The following is a 21797-nucleotide window of genomic DNA, read 5'->3' on the forward strand; positions in this document are numbered from 1 at the left end:
ACCATGGAAATCATTTTGTTTATAGATGTATGTAGTTATAATTGTTGCATAAAGCCTTCGCCCAAGTTATTACTTGATTTTACACATGGATTTTCTGGAAATACACTAAACTGTAAGGCCCTGCCAACACATGACTTGGAGATTGACTAAAACTTCCTGCTGACTGCATTGCTGGAGGGGGGAGGGCAGTTGTCTTCTAAATCACTTCATTACTGATGATTTGTAAATGATTCCCTGAAGCTTTGTAATTGTTTCAGCTGCATTGCCTTTTAAACTCTGCAACTGGTTGTAATCTTTGTTAAACCTTGCAACTCTGTAATCTTTGTAAAATCTTGCAACTTTTAACTGTTTGTAACTTTCATCAACTCTGCTTGTAACTTGCTCTAAACTGCATTCTCCCAGGAGATATGAATGTGTGTGTTTGAGTGGAGACCATTGTGCCTTTGGGATTAGAAACCACAAGGCTGAGCACATGGAGCCAGGCGATGAGTCATCAGACCAATCAAGGAGACATTGCTGCTCTGATATCTGAATCAAGGGAAGTCTGGGCATGCTCCTTGGTGACGATTGTGGAAGAATCACAGGAGTTGAACAGAGGCAATAAAAAGAGAGAGCATGCAGCAAAAGCTCTCTTTCTGTGAAGCTCTTCTTTCTACAGCCAGAAGCTCTTTCTTTTCTGACCAGCTCCCCAGCCATGATCAGGAGATATACCCTTCAGGTACAACATGCCTTAGCTCCTTCTGCAACCCATATGCCTGTGTGAGTGCCTGAGGGCAGAAATGAATGTGTGTGCGTGTGTGTGTGAGAGTGAGTGAGAGAGAGAGAGAATGAGTGAATAAATGAAGGGAGGGTCTCTGTGTGTGTGTGTGTGTGTGTGTGAGAGAGAGAGAGAGAGAGAGAGAGCGAGCTGGTTCCCCTTTAGTTTAAACCTTTAAGGTGTGTCTAGACTACATCCCTTTTTCGAGAGAGGGATGTAAATTAGGCACATCAATATTGCAAATGAAGCCAGGATTTGAATTTCCTGTGCTTCATTTGCATAATGGCAGCCACCGCTTTTTTTAAAAATGGTGCTTTTTGGAAAAAAAGGCAGTTTAGATGATCTTTTGAAAATAAAACCCTGTTTTGAAAGATCCTGTACTCTTGGAAAAAAATGAGGTTTATAGGATCCTTTGAAAAAGGGTTTTATTTTCAAAAGATACCCATCAAAACTGCCATTTTTTCAAAAAAGCCCCATTTTGAAAAAAAGCGGTGGCTGCCATTATGCAAATGAAGCACAGGAAATTCAAATCCTGGCTTCATTTGCAATATCGATGTGCCTAATTTACATCCTTTTTCGAAAAAGTCTAGACACCGCCTTAGTGGCAGCTCTATCCTTTTCAGTTTAACCATATAGTGGAGTGTTAATTCCTCGATCAATAAATCCATATTAGTGTAACCCTGGGTGGTCTCCAGTGGGAATTTTTGGGTAACAATAATAAATACAAAATCAATAGCCTGAGAATACATGAATTTCAGGCATATAAAAAGTGCAGTTTCTAAGATTTTGCAGCTATTTATCTCAAATAATGTATAATAGAGTAGTACTTGGTGCATAAACAAACCTGTTTGGCAGTGTAAAATAGTTTAATGACCAATACATATATTTTTGTAGTTACTTAATGGGATTATTAAAATTGGTCACCAAAGCTTTAAAGTAAAGCTTTGAAAATACAGAATTGAGCTAAGCTTTTAAAATGGGTGCCAAAACATATGCTCTGTTCAAATGTGGGCACCTACATAAGTGTTCTGATTCTCCAAGGTGCTAAACAATGCATCCATAAATCACTGTATATGAAAATATTACAAATTCTGTCTATTTTCTTTTCAGCATTACAGAGTAGAATAATGTGAATCTACTTTCTTTTCCAGGGAGACATAGATAGATAGAGGGTGTGTGTGGGGATAGTGGTGAGGCTTCAGCCTTGTTCGGTGAGTCATGTGCTTCCTAATGGATTATGCTCTCAGAGGCTCTCTGTGACTCAGCATAGGCTTTCTCTCTCAAGAGGCGAGGGTTACAGCCTACAGAACCACTTCCATCATACTTTAGCAAGGGGGTTGGTAGACAAACTCCCACAGTCTGTTTACCCCTCAGATTTGAGAAGAACAGTTTAGCCTCCTAGCCTGACAGGGACTTGTCTCCCCTTTCAGAGGAATATTGCTGTAGTGGACCAGGGAGGATTAGGGGGAACCAGGGCCCACTCTCTACTCTGGGTCCCAGCTCAGGGACCCTGTTGGCAGTATTCCCTTCGCTACTGGATCTGATACACTACCTGGGTGACTTTCCCTTGGCCCCTATTTCTGCCCCTCAACAGTCTTTCACCTTTATCTCAGGGTTCCCTTCCCTGTGTCTAGTTGGGGTACCTGCAACCAATCCTTCAGCAATACATCCTCTCCTCTGGTTCCTCTCTTTGAGGCCAGGTCTATAGTAGACCTGGCATCTTAGTTTAAGGTGCGCAACTCCAGCTACGTAGAATATGTAGCAGGAGTCAGCTTACCTTCAGCCAAGTTTGGCGGCATCCCCACAGCAGGGGGCAGATGGGAACATTTGCTTCCTTTATTCCTGGCAAGAGCAGCAGTACCAGACACCTGCTGGAGCACCCTCTGATTTAGATTTAGCAAGTCTTACCTAGACTCACTAAAACGAACTCCAGAAGGTATATTGTGGCAGCAGTGATCATAGTGGGGGAAAAAAGGGATGCATTTCCATATGTCATGCATTGGAAATGGTTACATATTTCTTCAGTGGCAGTTATGTTATTAGAAATTTCTTTGGATGAGCATTTCCATTTAGGAACAACTTTAAATTCATCCCTAGATTATCTCTCTTCCCTTTGCAAGAAAATAATAGATTGCCCCACCTCTCCTGTGTATCATCTTCTCAGTAGAACTGAAAATGGGAAATGGCAGAATATTAGTTTTAAGAATTTTGTCAGTTCTCTCCTCCCATGTGCCTTCCTGCTGACCAGCTTAGGATAAGATGGGAGAGAATTATATGATTAAAATTAAAAAAAAAGACACACATACAAAAACCACTGGGAAAGGGCTACAACGTGAGATGATAAAGGTTACCTGAAGCTAAATGCTTCCGAAGTTAATCTTATCTTCCAGGACAAGGTAGGTCGGACCACAGCTCCTCAAGGCTAGAGCCTTAGCCAAACTAGATTGAGAGTTTATGTTCAGCACTGTGTAAGGATGGAGTGCAAAACTGCCAAGAATGGGTAAGCTCCTGAAAGAACTGTGACTTGCCCCTTCACAGCTCCTGCTGTGAACAGGATGGGTACAGCAAGAAATATGCTGTGTCAATCCATATGCACTTAAGATTGTTGATCCTCCCACCCACCGACTCAATCTCAGGATAGATTCTGCCTTTATATATAGCATAGGCCAACATAATTTTCACAGTGCGGGGTGATTTGTACAGCTGGAACCTAACCAAACTTTAAGATGCAGTGTAACAAATTCATTTACACCAGGAAAGCTAATGTTTTTCACTGTCCAATGTAAAGGCCCCAGGTTCTGCAGCTACACTCAAAACTACAGAAACTTACCAACTACAACTGATTACTAGTCAGTCTAACTGCTATTCTGGGACTGCAAACTAAAAATGAATACAGCCTGAAAAATAAGAACATAAGACCATAAGAACGGCCATACTGGGTCAGACCAAAGGTCCATCTAGCCCAGTAGCCTGTCTGCTGACAGTGGCCAGCACCAGGTGCAAAAATCATCTGCTTTTGCGGAAAAACTTGCCAGCTGTCTACACTAGCCGCTTGAATTTCCGCAAAAGCACTGACGATCTCATGTAAGATTGTCAGTGCTTTTGCGGAAATACTATGCTGCTCCCATTCGGGCAAAAGTCTTTTTCCGAAAAACTTTTGCACAAAAGGGCCAGTGTAGACAGCAGAGATTTATTTTCTGCAAAAAAGCCCCGATCGCGAAAATGGCAATCGGGGCTTTTTTGCGGAAAAGCGTGTCTAGATTGGCCACAGACGCTTTTCCGCAAAAAGTGCTTTTGCAGAAAAGCGTCCTGCCAATCTAGACGCGCTTTTCCGAAAATGTTTTTAATGGAAAACTTTTCCGTTAAAAAAGCATTTCCGGAAAATCATGCCAGTGTAGACGTAGCCTAACTGTTCATGGTAGGTAAGACTTGTGTTTTAAACCATTAACATTCCCTCAGAACATCAAGTTTGAACAATTAGGATACAATAATTCTTCTTGAGATTCATAAGTAAATATTTTAAATTATCAGTTCATAGTTTCGAGATTGAGGAGGAATAGTAACAAACTTAATGTGCCAGAAATGTTGCCAAAATATCTTTGTGTTATGCCTTCTGCCTTTTAACCAAGTGTTTTGAAGTAAGCAATATTTCTGAGGATGGGTCCAGAAGATTTCATAGCTTGTCATTTGAGTGTTATGTAAGTAATATTTGGGGTCAGTAGTGTTGTTAACATTTTGGCTTTTTTTCTCTTTACAGAAAATATTTCATATTCCATACTGCTTCATAATGAAGACCTACATTTCAGATACACAAAATGAAAACAACAAATCAGAACAAACAACTGTGATTAACCTTTTCAAATGCTATGGTGGCACAAAAGTGTTCAGCACTCACAATAGAGCCTTTTTTGTTCCTGCAACATAAATAGGATTCTGAGGGGTGCAGGCACAATGCAAACTGTCCATCTTGTTAGTCTTTAAAGTGCTACATAGTCCTGTATTTTGTCCAGTACAATTTCTCTCATAGCAATTCAGTCCATTTTAGGAACAAAAATTCCTTTATGCATTCACCCCTGGAGAGGTGTAATATGAAAGCCTCAGTATAATGTATATCCAGATACTGAAGCGATGATGGTGATTGTTTCGTCTAGATTCAGTCAAGGTCAAATATGTTTTCAGCTTACATGTCCAAATAGGTAACTTGCTGAGTTCCCATCTCCATGCATATTTTATCCATGTGGGGAGTTTAAAGAGGTTTTAAACAAAGCAAAGCAAAAAATGCTGGGAGCACTAGATTTTGTTGTTCTTAAAGCGGCATGGTCCAATATGGAAGTAATAGTGAGAACTGTGGGGGTTGGCATTTCAATTATATGTAGCATTTAATTAAGTTAACTGTAGTTTGCGAAGGGTTAGCAGGGATGGGGAGTCCAACCCAACTCTGATGAAAATCTATTTAACACTCTAGTAGGCAGAAACTGAAGCATTAAGGTCTCGATTTTACTTTGTGCTTCCCTTCTATTAGAGATTACTGGAGTGTGCAAGAACTCCTTTTCCTTTCCCTTTATAAACTTACTAGAAGATTTGCCTGGAGTTGCTCAGGTCCTTAAGTAAATTAATTTTTGTTTTTTGGGAAATAAAATGAAAATGTACATGCTTCATTAAAATCATTGCTCTGGAGTGAAACCTGCAGACTATGCCTAAAGGTGCTAAAAAAGGTTGTGGTTATCATGGATCAGTGCTTTTTAACAGGTGGTCTGTGGAACCCTAGGAAATCCCAGATGACATTTAAGATTTCCACACCGCTATTCACATTTTTTAGTCCGCAAATGAAAAAAAGATTAAAAATCAATGTGCTAGTGCTGTTAAAGTGCCATCATATAAGTCAGAGTCCCAAGCTTCCCTTGACTCATTTTTGGTCTATTTCCGTCACAAATGGCTACATTATTGATGTATAATTACATTCCACTTAGGTATCAGAGGGGTAGCCGTGTTAGTCTGAAACCTACGCTATACCTACGCTACATCGATGACATCTTCATCATCTGGACCCATGGGAAGGAGACTCTGGAAGAATTTCACCATGATTTCAACAGCTTCCACCCCACCATCAACCTCAGCATGGACCAATCTACACGGGAGGTCCATTTCCTGGACACCACGATACAAATAAGTGACGGTCATATCAATACCACCCTATACAGAAAACCTACCGACCGCTATACTTACCTGCATGCCTCCAGTTTCCATCCCGGACACACCACACGATCCATTGTTTACAGCCAAGCACTGAGGTACAACCGCATATGCTCCAACCCCTCAGACAGAGACCTACACCTACAAGACCTTCAACAAGCATTCTGTAAACTGCGATACCCACACGAGGAAGTGAGGAGACAGATTGACAGAGCCAGACGTGTACCCAGAAGCCTCCTGCTACAGGACAAGCCCAAGAAAGAAACCAACAGAACACCACTGGCCATCACCTATAGTCCCCAGCTAAAACCTCTCCAACGCATCATTAGTGATCTTCAGCCCATCCTGGACAATGATCCCTCGCTCTCACAGGCCTTGGGAGGTAGGCCGGTCCTTGCCCACAGACAACCCGCCAACCTGAAGCATATTCTCACCAGCAACTACACACCGCACCATAATAACTCGAACTCGAACTCAGGAACCAATCCTTGCAACAAACCTCGGTGCCAACTCTGCCCACATATATACACCAGCAACACCATCACAGGACCTAACCAGATCAGCCATACTGTCACTGGTACATTCTCCTGCACATCCACCAACGTAATATATGCCATCATGTGCCAACAATGCCCCACTGCTATATACATCGGCCAAACAGGACAGTCCCTACGTAAAAGAATCAATGGACACAAATCTGATATTAGGAATGGCAACATACAAAAACCTGTAGGGGAACACTTCAATCTGCCTGGACACACAATTGCAGATCTAAAAGTAGCCATCCTGCAGCAAAAAAACTTCAGGACCAGACTTCAAAGAGAAACTGCTGAGCTACAGTTCATCTTTAAGTTTGACACAATCAACTCTGGATTAAACAAAGACTGTGAATGGCTTGCTAACTACAAAAGCAGCTTCTATTCTCTTGGAATTCACACCTCCAGATCAGCTGCTAGAAGTGGGCCTCATCCTCCTTGATTGGATCCACCTGGTCATCTCCAGCCTGATCCTGGCCTGCATATTTATTCCTGCCTCTGGAAATTTCCACTACATGCGTCTGACGAAGTGGGTCTTTGCCCACGAAAGCTTATGCTCCTACACTTCAGTTAGTCTATAAGGTGCCACAGGACTCCTCGTCGCTATTCCACTTAGGGAGAATCATAAGGCTGGAAGAGACCTCAGGAGGTCGAGTCCAGCCCCCTGCCCAAAGGGAGGACATTGCATAGGAGTTTTCGTCAGAGTGATCCCACTATAGCTAGCTTGAAAGGTGGCCCCCATTACAGAAATGTGTGGCCTTTTCTGTGAGCCATAGTTTCCATGTTTGTTCCTGTCTAGCTTTCCCAGACTATCAACAAAATGTCACAATCAAAATCTGCTTAGTGTATTTTAAACATCAATTTTTCATTAATATCAAGAAGTTGGGTATATTTTTTTTCCTTTAAAACAGTTAGGGTATGTCTACACTACAATGTTAGTTCGAACTAACGGACGTTAGTTCGAACTAACATTCATAGCCGCTACACTAGCGCTCCGCTAGTTCGAATTTGAATCGAACTAGCGGAGCGCTTAGTTCGAACTAGGAAAACCTCATTTTACGAGGCTTAAGCCTAGTTCGAACTTACTAGTTCGAATTAAGGGGTGTGTAGCCCCTTAATTCGAACTAGTGGGAGGCTAGCCCTCCCCAGGTTTCCCTGGTGGCCACTCTGGCCAACACCAGGGAAACTCTATGCCCCCCTCCTGGCCCCGGACCCCTTAAAGGGGCACGGGCTGGCTACGGTGCCCGTGCCAGGTGCAAGCCTGCCAGCACCCAGCCAGCAGACCCTGCACCTGGCACGGCACAGAGCCACCCACCCAATGTCCCCCAGCCCACCCCCTCTTCCCAGGACCAGGCTGGCGGCTCCCGAGAGCTTGCCCTGGACCGCAAGAGGCAGGCACCTTCCTGGGCTAGTGCGGACATCGTGGACCTCGTCCACGATCTCCGCACTAGGCACAGGAAAGTGGCCGTCTAGGGCAGGAGAGCTGCCAGCCTGGCCACCCAGGAGCAGGTGTGCCTGAAAATCAAGGGGGTCCACTGAGACCCCCAACCCTGAGCCCTGAGCTTACAATGGCCGTCCTGGGTCAGACCAAAGGTCCATCTAGCCCAGTAGCCTGTCTGCTGACAGCGGCCAACCCTAGGGACCCTGGAGGGGATGGACCGAAGACAGTGACCAAGCCATTTGTCTCGTGCCATCCCTCTCCAGCCTTCCACAGGTGTCCAGCCTTTGGGTAGGGACACCACTCCTACCCCCTGGCTAAGACTACTCCATGGACCCAACCTCCATGACTTGATCTCACTTCCCTTTAAACTCTGTTCTAGTTGTAGCCTTCACAGCCTCCTGCAGCAAGGAGTTCCACAGGTTAACTATTTGCTTTGTCAAGAACAACAACTTTCTCTTACTAGTTTCAAGCCTGCTACCCATTCCTTTCCTTTGGTGTCCTCTAGTCCTTCTTTATGGGAACTCAGGAAGAACTTTTCTGAATGCACCCTCTCCACCCAACCCCTGCTTTTAGAGACCTCTATCCTGTCCCCCCTCCGTCTCCTGTTGTCTAAGCTGAACAGTCCCAGTCTCTGTAGCCTCTCTTCATCTGGGATCTGTTCCCAACCCGTGATCATGTTAGTTGCCCTCCCCTCTCCCAGCCTTTCTCTTCCCCTCTCCCACCTCCTTTTCCCAGTCTCCCCCAATTTTGTTCAATAAAGACAGAGTCAATGTTGGAAGAAACGTTATCTTTATTTTGTACATCAATAAGAAGGGGGGCTAGGGAAGGGTAAGTGGAAGGAGGTGAGGGAGGAATGGGGTACGAGCCCCCGATGGGGAGGACTGGGCTGGCTCTGCGGGCTTCTGGGGGTGGAAGCTCTCCTGCAGCCCCCTCTCCCCAGATGGCAGCCTGCGGCAAGTGCAGCCGGGCTGATGGCCGAGTGGTGTGATGTGCCCAGTGTGGGTACTCCAGGCAATCCAAGCCAGGACTAGTTTTCAAGCGGGGCACCCTGAGAACTGTCTGTCCGGGGTGGGGGTCGGGACCCTTTAAGCGCAGCCCTCGGCTAGCCTGAGACAGCATCTCCATGCTCTAAGTCCTCCTCTTATGCCCTGCCGGCACTGCTTCCGGCCATCCTTAAGCCCTGTTCAGAGTCCACTCAATGTGGACTTGCTAGTTCGAATTAGCAAAACGCTAATTTGAGCTAGTTTTTAGTTCTAGACGCGTTAGTTCGAATTAGCTTAGTTCGAATTAACTAATTCGAACTAAGTTAGTTCAAACTAGCGCTGTAGTGTAGACATACCCTTACAGATATGGACTCTGAATTTAAAAATAATACTAATGTCTCTGGATATCTGTTAGTTAGAGCTGCATAAGTACTATCCATACAAAGAAGTATTTACCATAAAGTTACCCATAAGGCACTACTAATCTTATTTAAGAAGTATTAATGTCCTCAAAATTCTTCTAGTGGAAAAAGGGAATAAAGTATTTACAAGGTGTCTTTTTGCCCCTGTGAATTTTTAATTGCTGAAGAATAATCCGGGCCTCAAAGTATTGTGTGATAAATGATTGCTTGTCACTACAAAGACTCTCAAGTATCACATCTGTTAAAGTATCATGGAGCATTAATGACGTCTGAAAACAACACTGAACTTAGTTGGACCAAAAACAATAATATCAGTTTAAAATGCTTCAGCCATACAGGTTGATACTTCAATATTCAGATAATGATAGCTTAAGTTAATACAACAATTCAGAAACAATAATGTAGAAAAAAGCATAATAAATTCTATAATAAACACATAAAATGGTCTGAGGTAAATAGGATGAAGTTTAATAAGGACAAATGCAAAGTATTCCACTTAGGGAGGAACAATCCATATCACACATGCAGAATGGGAAGCGACTGTCTAGGAAGGAGTATGGCAGAAAGGCATCTAGGGGTTATAGTGGACCATAAGCTAAACATGAGTCAACAGCGTGATGCTGTTGCAAAAAAAGCAAACACGATTCTGGGATGCATTAATAGGAGGGTTTTGAGCAAGACACAAGAAGTCGTTTTTCCACTCTACTCTGCGCTGATTAGGCCTCAGTTGGAGTGTTGTGTCCAGTTCTGGGCACCACATTTCAAGAAATATGTGGACAAATTGGAGAAGGTCCAGAGAAGAGCAACAAGAATGATTAAAGGTCTAGAGAATATGAGCTATGAGGGGAGACTGGGCTTGTTTAGTTAAGAAAGGAGAGGACTGAGAGGGGACATGATAGTGGTTAAATTATTTAAGAGCAGGTTCTATAGACATCTATCAAGGATGGTCTAAGGACAGTGATTGAGGGCAGAGCACTGGATTCGATGACCTGTCGAGGTCCCTTCCAATTCTAGTGTTCTATGATTCTATATTAGGGTGCATTAGGAGGAGCATTGCCAGCAGATCTAGGGAAGTGATTATTCCCCTTTGTTCAGCGCTGGTGAGGCCACATCTGGAGTATTGCTATAGAGAGGATGTGGATGCATTGGAGAAAGTCCATTTGAGAGCAACAAAACTTATTAAGGAGCTGGAGCACATAAAACTTATGAGGAGAGGCTGAGGGATTTGGGCTTATTCAGTCTACGGAAGAATGAGGGGGGAGGATTTGATAGCAGCTTTTAACTACCTGAAGGGAGGTTCCAAAGAGACTAGAGAGAGGCTGTTCTCTGCAGTGCCAGATGACAGAATGAGGAGCAATGGTCTCAAGTTACAGTGGGGGAGGTCTAGGTTGGTTATTAGGAAAAACTATTTCACTAGGAGGGTGGTGAAGCACTGGAATGGGTTCCCTAGGGAGGTGGTGGATTCTCCATCCCTAGGGCTATGTCTGCACTACAGAGATTTTTCAGAAAAAGAGCCATTTTTCCAAAATAACTTCACTTACGTCCACACTGAAATGGCGTTCTTTTGAAAAAAATCAAAAGAACAGAGGGGTTTTATCCGACATTGGTAAACCTCCTTCTACGAGGAAGAAGCCTTTTTCTGAAAGAGCTCTTTCAAAAATGTGTGTATGTGGACAGGGAAGAGGGAGTTATTTTGAAAGAAGAAGAAAGAGGAGAAAGCACAGCTGCCCTGGTGGCCACTCGGTCCATAGTAATCACAGCTTAAATGCGAGACCGCGTCCATTCAGCGTGGACACTATCTTTTGAAAAAGCAGGTCATTTTTTTGATGCACTTTGGCAGTCTGGATGCTCTCTTCAAGAAGACTTTTTTTGGAAGGTCTCTTCCGGAAAAGCTCCTTCTGAAAGAAGCCTGCAGTCTAGACGTAGCCTAGAGGTTTTAAGTCAAGCCTTGACAAAGCCTTGGCTGAGATGATTTAGTTGGGGTTGGTTCTGCTTTGGGCAATGGGGTTGGACTCTTTGACTTCTTGAGGTCTCTTCCAACCCTATGATTGTCTCGTCTTGTCTTCTGAGAAGGTGGTAGATCAAGCAAATAACCCATCACCTCATAAGAACAAAATGCGCTTTCTTTAGTTTTAAGTGAGGGAAAGCAAACACTTGTCTGAAATAAAAAAATTTCAAAGAGCAAGGTAACTGCCAGTGCTGTGATGTCATTGTGATAATTACTAAATATTATTTTTCAAATAAATATATTTTCTATAAACAATGGCTACACAAATATTTGTACCTAAAAAGAAAATGAACAAATATCTTTAACTATACCTATTGAAAAAAATTGCTGTTAGAAAAAATAATATTTATTCAAAATATAGCTAGTAACTTTGATAAGAGGCAACGCATGTTCTATATACTATTATGTTAAAATGTTTTTAGGCTGTGCATTTCCCCTTCAGCTATATTTCATAATTGTACTTTTGATGATTTGCCCTTCGAGTAAAGCTAACCTAAAGAACGACAGAAAAAAATAAAAACTATAATTTGGTAGAAAACTGATGGCTTTGAACCAAAATACAAAGCATTTCAGCCCCATTAACTGTATTTATTTATCACAGCCCCTGCTGCAAAGTAAATGGCATGGTTAACATGCCATTTAAAAGGCTTTTGGGTAACTGATAAATAAAAACAAAATAAAAATAAAAGGCAAACACTAATCAGTGATTCATCATAGCATGATACACTTTTCACAACAAAGAAGTGTTGACACCCCTAAGCAGGGACTTCCTCCATTCTTTTAGAATAATGGAAAGTGTAAACTGTGTTACAAAAATAAACCCAGAAAACTAAAGGAGATCGAATAGTATGCTGTCATGCTGTCATTTAACTGCATCAAAAAATACGTTGTGGACAAGCAATGTGTTCTAAATGAAGGCCACCGTCCTGCAAACACGTTTGCATTTCCTTAACTTTAAGCACTTCAACAGTCCCACTATGAGCCCTTGTGCCCTCAAAAGTTAGAGAGTTTTGGAAATCAAAGAATCTGACATTTAAATTACAGAATCTTGCATTCAGGCAATGAGAATCTGATTTAAATACCCAAAAGCTAGTACAGGAAGCCCCCAAGTCACAAACAGGTTGTGTTCCAAAAGTTTATTTGTAAGTCAGTTTTTTGGAACTCAGAATGCATTTTCCCATAGAAACAATGTTATAAATGGTAATTAGGTTCCCAGGCTAGCCCATACAAGCCTATTTAACACCTAATATAGCTGAAATACTGTAGATCTGCAATGAAAAATAGTAAAAAAAAGTTTTTTATTTAAGCACGAATGCTGGTGCTTGAGGAAAGGCAGGTTTAATTAGAGGAGGATGAGGAGGTAGGGTAGAGATCCTGAAGGGGATTTATTGGGATCCTGTAGCCACTCTCACACTGTGGGGACCCATCCCCTGTCCACTCCCCCCATGAACTGCACTCAGCCCCCACTCTCCAGGAGACAGCGAGCAACACAAGCATGGACTGGACGACTCTGGAGGAGCAGAGGCGGCTGTGCAGCTGGCAGCTGGACACAAGCTGCAGTTTCCCCTTTGAGGCACTGCTTCTCTCCAGCTGCTGAGTGCACCACCTCCGCCTGCTCCTGAGCCTTCATGTCCACCCACTTCTTTCTATTCTTCTTCTGTGGCTTTGCTTTCTCTGGAGAGGATCTAGTTAACTTAAAAGTGGAAAGCCTGTCTCTTAAATGGCCTTGAATGACATTTGCCAACCCCAGTAATACATTGTCAATTTCTGAATTCACTGTGTTAGTCAACAGAATCTTAGTGTAAAATTTGCTTTAAAAATATTTCATTTGTGTGTTGCTGAAGATTATAAAATCACATCTCTAAAAAACTGTCATCCCCAGGGCTGCCATTAGACATAGAAGCACCAGTTTAATAGTACTGCGTAGGGCCCCGTAAGTCCTAAGGAGGTCCCTGCCTGAGACTGCAGGTGAGTTTTTGTTTATATGGATGATTGTAAATTGGATATTTAACTTGGGGAGTGCCTATGATGTCATGCTAGAAATCTACTACACACCACCTATGTTGGCAGAAGAGGTGGATGAGGCTTGTTTTAAATAACTAATAAAATCATCGAATGCACAGGACTTGGTGGTGATGAGGGATTTTAACAATCCAGACTTCTGTTGGGAAAATAATACAGTAGGGCACAGATTACCCAACAAGTTCTTGGAATGCACTGGAGACATTTTTTTTATTTCAGAAGTTTGAGAAAGCTATGGGGGAGGCGGGGAAAACTGCTCTAGATTTGATTTTAACAAATAGGGAGACTGGTTGAGATTTTGAAAGTGGAAGGAAGCTTGGGTGAAAGTGATCGTGAAATCAGAGTTCATGATTCTAAGGAATGGTAGAAGGAAAAACAGCAAAATAAAGACAATGGACAGGATAGGTTCATTGCTCAATGAAGAAAGAGAAACAACAAAAGAAAAAACAGAAATGGAAGAGGTGCTTACCAACTTTTTGGTTTCGGTTTTCACCAGGAAGGTTGGTAATGACTGGATGCCTAACATAGTGAATGTAGTGGAAATGGGGTAGGTTTATAAGTTAAAATAGGAAAAGAACAAGTTAAAAATTACTTAGAGAAGTTAGATGTCTTCAAGTCAGCAAGGCCTGATGAAATGCCCCTCTGAATACTCAAGGAGCTGATAGAGAAGGTATCTGAGCCATTAGCTACCATCTTTGAAAATATATGGAAGTTAGGAGAGATTCCAGAAAACTGGAAAAGGGCAAATATTGTGCAGCTCTATTTAAAAAAGTAAATAAGAACAACCCAGGAAACTACAGACAAATCAGCTTAACTTCTATGTCAGGAAAGATCATGGGGCAAATAATTAAGGAATTCATCTGCAAATATCTGGAAGATAATAAGGTGATAAGTAACAGTCAGCTTGAATTTGTAAAGAACAAATCATGTCAAACCAATCTGATAGCTTTCTCTGATACAATAACAAGTCTTGTGGATAATGGAGAAGCAGTGGACGCGGTATACCTAGACTGTAATAAAGTATTTCATATGGTCTCACATGACTTTCTTAATAATAAACTAGGGAAATACAGTTTAGACAGAGATACTACAGAGTGGGTGCTCAACTGGCTTGATAACCATTCCCAGAGAGAAGTTATTAAAGGTTCACAGTCATGCTGGAAAGGCATCGTAAGTGAGGTTCTGCAGGGGTCAGTTTGGGGACCAGTTCTGATCAGTTCCTTCATCAACAATTTAGATATTGGCATAGAGAGTACACTTATAAAGTTTGCAGATGTACAAGGCTGGGAGAGGTTGCAAGTGCTTTGTAGGATACATGATTCTTGGATACATTAATAGGAGTGTTGTGACAAAGACACAAGAAGTCATTCTTCCACTCTACTCTGCGCTGATTAGGCCTCAGTTTGAGTATTGTGTTCAGTTCTGGGCACCGCATTTCAATAAAGATGCGGATGAACTGGAGAAGATCCAGAGAAGAGCAACAAGAATGACTGAAGGTCTAGAGAACATGACCTATGAAGGAAGACTGAAAGAACTGGGCTTATTTAGTTTGGAAAGGAGAAGACTGAGAGGGGACATGACAGCCATTTTCAAACAAAAGGGTGTTACAAGGAGGAGGGACAAAAATTGTTCTCCTTAACCTCTGATGACCAGACAAGAAAGCAATGAACTTAAATTGCAGCAAGGGAAGTTTAGGTTGGACATTAGAAAAGACTTCCTCGCTGCCAGGGTGGTTAAGCACTGGAATAAATTGCCTAGGGACATTGTGGAATCTCCATCATTGGAGACATGTATGGCCAGGTTAGATAAACATCTATCAAGGATGATCTAAAACGCGGGTGGGCAATAATTTTTAACAGGGGGCCACTTCAGAAATTTCTGAAGTGGCCCTGGGCCACCCTGGAAGGGGCAGGGCTTTGGGTGGAATGGGCAGGGCTAAGAGACTTCCCATGCTTCGCCCCAACACCCTGATTGGCCTGGGATGGGAGAGTGCAAGAAATCTTCCCCCTCCCTCTCCCGTCCCACCCTGCCCCCTAGAAAGAAACGCAAGGTGTTTTAAAACAGCTGGCAGTTCCCTTTAGGTGCCTAGTGGGAGGAGACCTTGTGCGCTCTCCCTGCCCCCAGGCCAGCCAAGGCGGGGCAGCATGTAGTCTCCGCATCCCCGCAATAGCGTGCGGTGGCTAGCCCAGCGGTGGGCAAAGGACCCTCTGTGGGCTGGATCCAGCCTGCAGCCACCCTGCCACTCCCCCACCCCCAAGCCAATCAGGGCATGGGGGCAGGGGAATGCACAGCAGCTAGAGAGACGCAGCAACCAGAGAGACACAATGGCTGTTTTAAAACAGCTGGCATGTCTCTCTAACCACCACGTGCTCTTGCGCGCTCCCCTACCCCCAGACCTTTATTGGCCTGGAGATAGAGGAGCGGCAGGAGGGCCACAGGATGGATCCACAGGCTTGGTGGGCTGGATCCTGCCCGGTGGGCCAGATCCTGCCCGTGGAGGGCCCTTTGCCCACCTCAGATCACAGCACTTCTGGTCCTGCTGTGAGGGCGGGGGACTGGACTTGACGACTTCTAGAAGCCCTATCCAGTTCTATTGTTCTATGATTCTATGTTGATTCAAGAGTCAGCTATATACCAAAGTATATACTATATACACTCTGTGTACATACATGCACAAATATATATACACTGAAGGCTAGGAAGTCATTCTAAACTCTCTCCTTTTGTGACTAATCTCAGTAATATGGCAGCACTAACCAGCACCTTTCCCCCAAAATAAATGTAAATGGTCAGTGTTTGTCACTCATAAAATCCCTTAGTGTTTTTTTTAGTTTGTGCATATTTCTTTTTACTGTCCCTTTGCTTTTTTTAAAAAATAGCAGTATTGAAATAAATATGTCTCATTTATGAGGCCTACTGAATTATAGGTCTTACTATTCATTACAATCCTTATAAAAGTATGAAACCCACTGCTAGTCAGTGAATATTAAGGAATTTCCGAATCTCAGTTTGTGAAACATTAATGCAATAGATGGTAGAAAGTAGACATTGCAATATATCAAACGCCACTTGAGGTGTAACTGGTTTTCAATGTATATAGTGAAGTGCATTTTAACTGATTCTTCCATATACACGTTAGTGATAGGACAGACCATGACTATCATGTAATTACGGTGCGGATTCTCAGCTGTGGCCACATGGCACACTGATTAACTTAGAAGTGTACAAAACTGGCTTTTAAACATCATCATACTCCCTCTCTCTGGGCTGGCTGTTCACAGGGCCAGGCCCCTGGCACAATTTAGAGCAGCCCAAAGGCTATTCTGAGTTTTGCTGGTTGCCAATGGCCACAGTAAGCCTTGGTTAAATCCCATTTCCTCCTGACTGTGCCTCATATAACAGCCTCAAGGAGGGAGATTGTAATAGGAACTGTTACCTTAGCTCTCTGCCATTGGAGGGTCCCCTTACGCTGGCACCATGCTCCTGAGTCTGTCTGGATCAACTTTAGGGCTTCTCTGTGCCAGCAGCATTGCACAAATCCGTCACAATACAGAGAAGAAAGAGTGCTTATGTACTCAAGGGATTCCACTAAACTGCTGATATAATAGCTCCTTTGTACCCTTTACTGTGCACCATGTCAAAAATTAACTGGAGACTTTATCATGTGAGTTGATATTTCCCTTAGTAAGCAGTTTTCTAACACTGAGTACAAGAGTACAAAATCCTCAATTTGGTTGTCATACCAGATCCAAAATGTGGATATACAATTGGTTTCCGTTCAGAATAGAAAAATCCACCAATTTAATAAAGCAAATTAAATGGCTAATCTCCCAAATATGAGGTAAAAGCTTACCTCCTGGCTGCAGTCTAATATCAGCAAATTTGCTGTCTTCCATCATGTATTAGGTACGAGAGAGAGAGATTTTAAGAGAAATCCTTTCCTTTAATTTTAACCAGGAATTGTTTAAAAACAACAGGAAAAATAATTTCCCTCCACAACTTCTGTCCTTGCACGTTCAATTTAACTATGATACACAACCATTGAAATGAATCAGGGTATGTCTACACTACAGCACTAATTCAAACTAACTTAATTCAAATTAGTTAATTTGAACTAAGTTAATTCAAATTAGTGCATCTAGACCTAAAAACTAATTTGAATTAGCGTTTTGCTAATTCGAAATAGCATGTCCACATTGAGTGGACCCTGAACCGAAGTTAAGGCTGGCCGGAAGCAGTGCCAGCAGGGCATCAGATTAGGACTTAGAGCGTGGAGCTGCTGCCTCAGGCTAGCCGAGGGCTGTGCTTAAAGGGACCCGACCCCCACCCCAGACAGACAGTTCTCAGGGTTCCCCGCTTGCTTGTCTACCTCGATGAGGGACAGCAAAGCAGTCCTGGCTTGGAGTGCCCTGAGTGCCCACACTCGGCACATCACAGCACTCGGCCATCAGCCCGGCTGCACTTGCCGCAGGCTGCCATCCGGGGGGGTCAATTGGAGGGCTGTCAAGATCCAGGAGGCCCTGCAGGAGAGCTTCCACCCCAAGGAGCCTGCAGAGCCACCCCAGTCCTCCCCATCGTGGGCTTGTTCCCCATTCCTCCCTCACCTCCTTCCACTTACCCCTCCCTAGCCCCCCCTTCCTGATATAAAAAATAAAGGACACGTGTGTTCAAAAATAGAAGCTCTCTTTATTTAACAAAACTGGGGGGAGGGGGATTAACCTCTGGGGAGACTGGGAAAAGGACGTGGGAGAGGTGAAGAGAGAGGGTGGGAAAGGGGATGGGGAAACCTGGGAGGAGGGAGCTGGAAGGGGGAAGCCAGGGGAAGAAGGAGGAGGGGAAGTATAAAACTATGGTACGTCATATCTTCAGTACTGTGTACAGATGTGGTCTCCTCACCTCAAAAAAGATATTTTGGCTTAGGAAAGGGTTCAGAAAAGGGCAACTAAAATGATCAGAGGTTTGGAACAGGTCCCATATGAAGAAAGGCTAAAGAGACTGGGACTTTTCAGCTTAGAAAAGAGGAGACTGAGGGGGGATATGATAGAGGTCTATAAAATCATGAGTGGTGTGGAGAGGGTGAATAAAGAAAAGGTCTTCATTAGTTCCCGTAATATGATAATATCCCGTAATGATATTAATGGGTAGCAGGCTTAAAACACACAGCGCATAGGCAACCTGAGGAACTCTTTGCCACAGGAGGCTGTGAAGGCTAGAACTAGAACAGAGTTTAAAGAGAAGTTAGATAAATTCATGGAGATTGGGTCCCTGGAGTGGTATTAGCCCGGGGGTAGGAATGGTGTCCCTGGCCTCTGTTTGTGGAAGGCTGGAGATGGATGGCACGAGACAAATCACTTGGTCATTGTCTTCAGTCCATCCCCTCCGGGGTAACTGGTGTTGGCCGCTGTCGGCAGACAGGCTACTGGGCTAGATGGACCTTTGGTGTGACCCAGTACGGCTGTTCTTATGTTCTAAGCTCAGGGCTCAGGACCAACTTGATTTTCATGCAAACCTGCTCCTAGGTTCACATGTGGCCTATGGTGGCCAGGCTGGCAGCCATGAGGCTGTAGACGGCCGCAGTCCTGTGTCTAGTGCAGAGATCATGGACATTGGAGGCCTCCCGCCAAACCTCGATGAGGTCCATGATCTCCGCACTAGACCAGGCGGGTGCCTGCCTCTTGCGGCCCCGGGCAGGCTCCTGGGAGCCGCCAGCCTGGTCTTGGGAAGAGGCGGAGGGCTGAGTGGCAGCGGGTGGCTGGCTTATGCTGTGCCAGGTGCAGGGTCTGCTAGCTGGGCGCTGGCAGGCTTGCAACTGGCACAAGCACTGTAGCCAGACCGTGGCCCTTTAAGGGCTCCAGGGCCGGTAGGGGGACAGAAGAGTTTCCCTGGTTTGGCCCAGAGTGGCCACCAGGGCAACCTGGGAAGGGCTAGCCTCCAACTAGTTCGAATTAAGTGGCTACACAGCCCTTAATTTGAACTACTTAATTCGAACTAGGCGTTAGTACTCGTAGAATGAGGTTTACCTAGTTTGAATTAAGCGCTCCGCTAGTTCAATTTAAATTCGAACTAGCGGTTTGTATGTGTAGCCCCTATTAAAGTTAATTCGAACTAACGGCTGTTAGTTTGAATTAACTTTGTAGTGTAGACATACCCTCAGTTCAGTCACAAAACAATCGGTATTATCAAACACTGGCCAACAAGAGTACATATTAGAAAACACAGGAAGGAAAATGCTTTGCTAGCAAACAAAACTGCTTAACTCTATTGTCCAAACTCTGGCCTGGGGCCTAATGTGGCCCTCAAGTGTGACGGGATTACAGATTTTCAATTTAGAATGGGTTCCCTGACCTGTATTTTAACAGAAAAGCTTGAATTGTCTCCTGCCCTACAGAGAGCAACACTTGTTCACCTGCAGCCTGAGAAGCAGCCCTTTTGAGAGCTGGGAACGCTTTGCTCCTACTCTGTTAGCCTTCTGCTGCATCACAGGGAACAGAGAAGGTACCTCTGGCTGCTCATACTCCTGCTATGACATTCACCCCCATATTTTATGGAAATATGTTTTTGAATATAAATATGCATAACTTTTTCTTTATGCAAAACAGGGCAAGTAACCTATCATTCAAGAGCCTGTAATCACCTGAATATGTATATCTTATGTTTATGTATCATTCTTGTATGTGAAGTTAGGAATATGAAGTGTAAATCCACTTATTAATTCTGGGTCTTCTACTAAAAGCCATTGGTAGTAATTAAAGAACTTAATGGCCCAGTGCTCATGACAATTAACTGTAAATGGTTTTGTTTTCCTATAAGCCCAGAGCGTGGATGGTCCTACAAAGACAAGGAACCTTGTACTGGAATCCATCTTGAATTTGGTACTTTTCAATTGGGATGGAGAGGATGAAATAAAGGATTTCAATCCTGGGGAAACTCTATATAAGGGATGGGAAGCAATTAAGGATTGCCTTGAGCTGACTTTTGAAACTGCTTCCTCACTCAAAGACAATACACAAGAACACCTCAAAAAAAAAGAGAACAGTAATGAGAGGGATGGGGTCAGGTCAGAGGGAAACATCAGCTCTGACAAAGAATTTTACTTGACTCTCAAGAGGAACCCGTTATATCTCTTTCCATGCCAAGGGACAGCAATAATGAAACACACTAGCTCTGTGAGAGCCTAAAAAAGAATGAGTCCTCTCCCCCACCATCCCCGCAGTCACCCAGTGCATCCCAAGATAGCAGAGGAGGAAAACAGAACCATGACCATTTTTGCCTTCCTTGTTCTTGGTTGCAGATTGGATTGGGAGAACCTGGAAACTGTTCTAAGTTGTTATGTTCCTCATGGGACTATATACAGCAGCTGAGGATTGCCAGAGCACCAGCACTTCAGCTGCTTCTCCAGTCTTATGTAAAACTTCCTTAGATGAGAGAGAGTATTTTAAAAAAAGAGTTGAAGTCCCATTGACTTAGGCACTTATGCGTCTGAATTTCTTTTCAAAATGGGTGTTCGGCTAGTTCTCACATGTATGTAGGGCTAAAAATATAGGCATGTGTCTAATGGATTTTCAAAAGTGCATATTCTGATTTAAAGTCAATGGGATTTGCCTAATTCCATGTTTAGGCAAACAAAAATCTTTGAAAAATCTGACCTTCAGGAGTTTTTTGAAAATGTTATCTCCATTTGCTAAAGAACCCCTAGGGGCTATTTTTCCCCATATGACTCCACCGATGGGATTCTCTAACAACATTCCCCTGCTTGAGTAAGTCCACAATTAGCTGCTTTATAACACAGCCAACTGAGGCTCCTACAGGAACAGAGAGTATTAAAATATTTCATGGCATGACTTGGATCTCAAGCTGCTCTATTTCCTTCTCCATCAATGGGAGTTCTTTTGGAACAGGGGTGGGCAAAAGCCTTTCAGAGGGCCTGATCTGGCCTGCCTAGGGTTTTGATCTGGCCCACAAGGAAGTTTGAGGCCCCGCCCCCTAACAGGTGTGCCGAACAGGGGAAGGAGCTCATCTCTGTCCCTCCTTCCCTGTGCAGCCACTGCAGAGCGCTCCCTCCTCCTGCAGCAGGTTAGACTGCGGTGGGAGGAGGCAGCGCTGGGGTTGAGACTCCTCAGTGGTGCCTCAGCCATGTGGTCCAGGGCCAGCCCAGTGGCTAGAGACACCACTGCCACGGTGCCTCCAGCCTCCAGGGTGGCCTGGGACCATGTGGCTATGGTACCTCTGGGGCTGGCCCCAGGCTATGTGGCTATGGCAGAGGCACCTCCGGCCTCCAGGGCTGGCAGCAGTGGCACCTGCATGGCTGCAGCAGTGGCACCTCTGGGTGCTCAGAGCTGCGTGGCCATGGTGCCTCCAGGGCCAGCCTGAGGCTAGATAGCCATGGTAATGGTGCCCCTGGGGCTGGCCCAGGACTGTGTGGCTGTGGCAGTGGC

The 21797-nt window shown here is 44.1% G+C and overlaps 1 protein-coding gene across 16 annotated transcripts in view; it reads right to left on the reverse strand.

Moving 5' to 3' along the window:
* Positions 1-21797, reverse strand: part of LOC102448489 (plasma membrane calcium-transporting ATPase 2) — an 858088-nt gene that overhangs the window by 731112 nt on the left and 105179 nt on the right. For 11 of the 16 annotated variants that reach the window (XR_012906525.1, XR_012906526.1, XM_075939336.1 and 8 more), the window contains exon 1: positions 16799-16950. The exons of 1 other annotated variant lie outside the window; for it this stretch is intronic. The gene's annotated coding sequence lies outside the window, so the exon portion shown is untranslated. Of the gene's footprint in view, positions 1-16798; positions 16956-21797 lie in introns of those variants that run through there. 4 more of the 16 variants (XM_075939337.1, XM_075939333.1, XM_025185519.2 and 1 more) reach the window with 2 other exon arrangements.

Source organism: Pelodiscus sinensis, chromosome 11, assembly GCF_049634645.1.
Source record: "Pelodiscus sinensis isolate JC-2024 chromosome 11, ASM4963464v1, whole genome shotgun sequence".
In the NCBI taxonomy this organism is placed as follows: Eukaryota; Metazoa; Chordata; order Testudines; family Trionychidae; genus Pelodiscus; species Pelodiscus sinensis.